Source organism: Marmota flaviventris, chromosome 5 (assembly GCF_047511675.1).
Source record: "Marmota flaviventris isolate mMarFla1 chromosome 5, mMarFla1.hap1, whole genome shotgun sequence".
Taxonomy (NCBI): domain Eukaryota; kingdom Metazoa; phylum Chordata; class Mammalia; order Rodentia; family Sciuridae; genus Marmota; species Marmota flaviventris.
This window is the reverse complement of record NC_092502.1, coordinates 10611335-10617334: the sequence shown is the minus strand read 5'-3', so window position 1 is coordinate 10617334 and position 6000 is coordinate 10611335.

Genomic DNA, 6000 nt, shown 5'->3' with positions numbered 1-6000 from the left:
TATCATATTTTATTCTCCTGCCACAGTGACTGGATCATGGTGGGAATTATGATTCACGTGTGGCCCACGAGAGCTCTTCCTGGGATTTTTGTTGAATAAGCCTTTCTCCTTCTGCAGATCTGCTACAGTATAATCCTGGTGCTGCTGGAGGTCTTCCCTGCAAGATCAAGGGCAAGGTGGATGAGGAGGAAGTCTGTAAGAGCGAGGTCGACCTCAGGAAGAGAAAGAAGGGCCTAATAACGTCACTGAACACCTGGATTCCGATGATCCTGGGGCTCCAGAACTGTCCTTAGACCTCTCTGATACTGTAAACCAGACACATCTGTTTCCACGTCAACGGAGCCGACTGTAACAGTCGGCACTCCCTCTGAGAACCACTGGAGAAGCCGCCGGAAGTCCTGTGTGTGGTTGCTTAGAGGCACTGGACAGCTGCTCAGACTGCCAGAACCAGAGGGGACACGGCTCAGGGAGCAGGAGCTGTGAGGGGGCCAGTTGGCATTCCGAAGCCACTTTTTTCCTTGGGGACTTTGCTGATTCCAAGTGCAAGGAAAGAGGATGAAAATCCAGACGTTTCCTGGGCAGAGTTCACTGCTGAGGAACAGAGAAACCAACAAACTGCCAAATTCTCAAGCTTAACAGAAAGCCTTTTGAGAGCAGAGTGGTATTTTCAGAAATTTCAGAGTGCTAGGGAGACAAGGAGTGGCATTTCAGGGCCGACACGGGAGGGGTCACAGGAATGCGCCAATCTCCCAACTGGACATCACAGAACACCAGAAGCCAGCCTAGCAGCTCAACTCAGCAGGGTGGGAGGAGGCTAAGGGACAGCCCCACACTAGCCATCTGCCAGACCCAGGAAAAGGCAAATGAGCTCTCTCTGAGAGAAGATCACATCATCTGGAGATGCTATAATTTTTGTATGTGATGTCTGCTATTTAATCAAGATTTACTAGGCATGCCAAGAAATAGGACCATTTGACTAAAAACCAAGTGAAATAATCAGCAAGAGAAACAATTATGGGAGGAATAAATCCTTGCTCTTTGGCTCAAGTCCCTTGAAGGTGGGTTTCTATCATTTGTGATAGAAAGATTCCTAACTGACATGCTCAGAACTGTCCACATAATACTGACACAGGACAGAAGAGGCTGGACACCTGAGGAATTTTCAGGAAGCAGGTTTATTGATTGCAGTCCGTCCAGAGGTCTATTGGATAGCCTAGAACATTCTCCAGACAATGAGTCTAGAAATTCTTTGAACTCTATGCCCAGTGGGAGGAAGGGCTTGGAGGTTTACATAAAAATTATTTTTTTCCTTGAGTTCCCACAAAGTGCTTTTTAGGCTAGACACAGGTCTTATAAGTCTTTACCAAGAAAACAGAGATAATATCTTTTTGCACAACAAGCTTACAGACCCCAACTCTGTCACAATGTTGTAGGGACAAACGAGGCAAAGCACCGAAGACAGCAGGAAACAGTTTTATTTGGCTGCAGCCAGGTTCAGAGGGTACAACCTTTGCTGTAATCAATCAATCCCCTAAACCCCAAGTTCAGGGAGTTTCAGAGTTTTATACCCAGCATGTAAGGGGAGGGGCTCAGAAGTTCACAGTCTGCAGAAGTTCACATAAAAGCAGCTTTTTTCTTTCACTATTCTGGGCAAGTTAACCCTTCAAGGACAACACCTGAGAAGGGGAGAGCTTCTTCTCCCCTTTCTTTCCTCCCCCTGCCAGCTGTTACCATGGAGCCCATTTGTAACTTATCTTAAAAATGTAGAGGTCTCTGTGAAGCCCCAGCTCAAGGCCAGAGGCCTTGTTTGCACATTTCTTCAAAGTACTATACTGGATGTTTGTGAAAAACTAATAAGGGGGTGTCCAGCACCTGGAGTGCTGGTATCTTCTCGGCCAGTGGCCAAGTTAACAGGACGACACGAAAATAGGAAGTTTATCTACATTGGACTCTTTTTCAGAGACTCTTTTGCTGACAGTCCTAAAATCAGCCATGGTGAAGAGGGCTTTTCTGTGGAGAAAGGGGTACTACTTCAACACCTTGTGTGTGCAAACCTGGCATTTACAAAAGGAGGAAACTACCAACCACCACAATTCCCTCTGCAGAAATTCTGCCTGTGGATATTCTTTGTAAGAATCTTCTGACAAGAGGAGAAGCTTAATTTTGGCAAGGGTCTTCTGGGTGGGGGGTCTCTGGCACGACAGCAGCACCTGGACCACGGCTTTCCCTCGGGCTTCATCCTGGTTTGGATGTTTGAACTCTCACGTGCTCATTGTTGACTAAGATACTATTGAGCTTCTGTAACAAGGGGCCACATAGCTGCCTTCCTGTGGTCTTAGCCCATCTGGGCTGTTATCACGATCGCCTAAGAACAGGTAGCTTGTAAACAACAGCAAGTCCAAGATCAAGGAACCTGGAGATCCCTCACGGATGCCATCTTGCTGCATTCCCACATAGCAGAAGGACAAATAAGCCCCCTCCAGCTTCTTTACAAGACCACTGACCCCTTTTCAAAGGCTCTCACCTTATGACCTAGCCACCTCCGAAAGTCTCCATCCCTTAATGCGTACATGGAAGACTAAATTTTGAAGGGACACACAGACCTAGAACATGGCTCTTGTCTTTCAGCACAATAGCAATAACAGCTGGCAATTGTACAGAACTCGACAAACTGCTGCATACACATCCCCAATGGACGAAGTCATATGGAATTCTTGGGGGAGCATTGGTATCTCACGTCACAAATGCGTAGAACTGTGTGACATGTCTTGAGTGTCCTGAGCATGCCATGTGAGGGATGAGACTGCCCAGGCATGTGCAGAGGTGGCAGAGTGGGGTCTGGAACCACTTCTTGACCCCCTGAGTTCTGGAGCTAGCACCAACCTTCAACTCCCATGCCCCAAAGTATTCATCTGCCCTCCAGGGCTGTGCTTCTTGCCCGGGACCCTTCTTGACTTCCTTCAGAACATATCCAGTCTACACGTCCCAGACTTTCAGAGGTCTCCATGGGTGGGGTCTGCAGTCCCATTTCTGTGGATCCACTCATACCTTGGAATTCCACGTAAACTTCATGTCAATGTTTGAATGGCATTGCCAGCACACAGAGTCACACCGGGTTCAGTGACCCCAAAGTTTAGGAGTCCCGTCTTGGAGCCAGGCCAGGGGAGAGGCTACACGGGCCGCTTCAGCAGGCTTCCATTTTGGTAGGACTTCATTTGAACATGAACCTTCAATTCCTGACCCAAGGCAGAGACAAATTTCAGGCAGCAGGGACGGGCCAATTCAGAGGCCAGCTTGAAATGCAACATTTTGCTTCCTTTAATAAAATAATATCAATCCTGATAAAGCCTGGAGCTTCTATAACCCACGATTCCCCACTGTGTGATCCAGAAAGGTTAAAAGTTTTGTTCGGGTTCAACCGTCAGTGCCTGGTCCCTTCTTTTTCTTGCTCCAAGGCACAGCCAGGACTTCAAGTTTAGAGTCTGTGACCACGAGGGTCCGCTCCTCCTCCAGGGGGCGGAGTCAGCACAGTGGGGCGGAGTCAGCATGGTGGGGGCGGGGCTGCATCCTGGACACGCCCCTTTCTCCCTCCCACTCGGAGTCTGTCTTGCAGAGCCTGCGCCCCACAGGCAGCCCCTCGGAGGACCCCTCCCGGGGCTCCGTCCTAAGGCACGGAAGGGTGGCAACGCAGCAGAGAGCCACAGCAGGGTGCTGACAACCCCGCCTCCTGCCGCCAGGCGCTGGAGGTTACTAATCAAGTGCAGCTGGCCCGAGCAGGGCCAGGACACACGGGTGCGCACACACCTTCACACACATCCCCGTGTTCCGAGGATGCCTGCCGCCAATTTCTTGCCTGGCAAGCCAGAAACATTTTAGTGGTTTATAAATATGGTCCCAATTCGTCCCGGGACGCTTCTCCGGTTCAAGTCCCTCTGTGTCAGGTGCTCCCGGGGTGTGGGTCCGTCTCCATCCACACCCCGCTCGGCCGGCCAGCCTCCCGCCCCAGCAGGCGCGCAGTCCCCGGCCCCAAACATCTGAGCTGGGCAGCCTCGCGGGCTGCGTCAGTCAAGTCTTGATTTGTTCTTTTTTCTCTCATGTTATTGAAATGTTATTTTTTCCACTCCTACACCACCGCCCCTCGCCCCTCCCAAACCAGCCTGTTGGAAAAGATGTTTATTTTGCTTTTTCTTGGCAACGTTTAACATCAGACAAGTGCATCCCTGAAGCAGACAGTATATTCTTGGGGCATACATTCGAGATCCTGGTTGATTAGAATTACAAATTTGTCACGCAGTCCTGGCCAATTTGGAATCTGGCGCCCTGACATCATGTTTTGTGTCCTCCTGGCCTTGCCAGCGGCTGCGAGGATGGTCGAGGGATGGGGGCTTTCTTCAGGAATCAGTTAGGATTTCATAAATAGCTGGCCGTGCCTTCAAAGGCGCCTGCTCTTTAACACGAGATAATGTATGTTTCCTTTCTACTTACTTGGAGTAGGTCACATTGGGAGCCACCCAAGTTCACTTTTAAATCATTTCTCCGCATGCCAGACGTGGCTTTTGAAGTCCTCCGCACCAACCCGCAAGGAAGTCGGCGCCCTGGCCTCTGCCCGTGGCCCCACTGTGTGCCCGCCGCCCATAACAGGAAGCTGTCGGGGCTGGGTGGGCGCGGGCGGGTAGAGCAGGCCCGCGGGCCCAGTGCCACCAGGCGGAAAATCATCTGACGTGTCCTCGGTGGGCGCGTCTGGAGCAGCAGCAGGTCAGATGTCACCCCGGCCTCCAAGTCTCCACACGCCTTTCTGGTCTGCCCTGTTGGCCTTCAGACGACGCCCATGGCGTAACAGCAGGCACCTTCAAAGTGCAGGCCACAGGAAATCACATTTGAAGTGCCTGGCGTGGAGGGTATTTTTATACCGTTCACTTTTTCCTCTTTTCTTTTCATCTGTTTTCTGCATTTTTTCAGTTTGCTTTTTCTTCTTGATTTATTGTTGTATTATTCTATTTTTAAAACAAGACATACTTTCCCATCAGACTCTTTAATATAACTCATATGAAAATTAGAGATGGGTGGACCTCAGACGAGGCAGGGGCTGGATTCGGCAGGAATCGACTTCCCCAGGCGCAGAAGCCGATCTGAGTCTGCGCCAGAAGCTGCCGCCTGGGGTGCGGGGCTAGGACCGGCTGCTGATTCCAGATCCAGCCTGAGCCAGGTTTCCAGGCAGGACAGACCCATGAGGGCAGGGGCACAGGGCTCCTCTCTGCGGCTCTTCTGCATTTAAGGAGGCTAGCTCAGCCCCAAAGCCAGAAAGGCTTTAGCTAAAATTCCTGGTGACCCTGTGACCTGGGAGAGCCTCTTTAATTCCCTGTGCTCAGGTATCTGTAAAATCTGAATGAGATTCATCCACCCCCTAACTGCAGTTTCCATACCCACGGATCCTACCAACCTGGGATCAAAAAAGATTCAGGGAAAAAAAAATTGTATTGTGCCAGTTGAATACAGACTTTTTTCCCCTGGTCATGATTCCCTAAATTATACAGTATGGGAGCTATTTACATAGCATTTATACTGTGCTAGGCATCATAAGTCATCTAGAGATGATCTCAAGCCTACAGGAGGATGTGCAGGGGTTCTCTACAGATACTGGGCTATTTCAATAGAAGGGACTTGAGCGTCCATGGATTCGGTATCTGTCAGGGGTTCTGAATCAACCTTTCCTGGATAACAAAGGATCACTACTTTTGTTCTAGAGTTGAAAAAATTCAAGACACAGGCCTGGCTGTGTAGTTCAGTGGTAGAACACTTGCCTGGCTTGCGTGAGGTTTCATCCCTAACACACACACACACACACACACACACACACACATACACACACACACACAGAGGAGGATGAGGAGGAGGAGGTTAGAGAAATTATTTGCTCAATAAAGTGGTAGCTGGTCTTGTAATTCTACAATCCATTCCTCTAGTCACTCTGAGTTCATCTCTCCTCCCAACTTTGAGCTG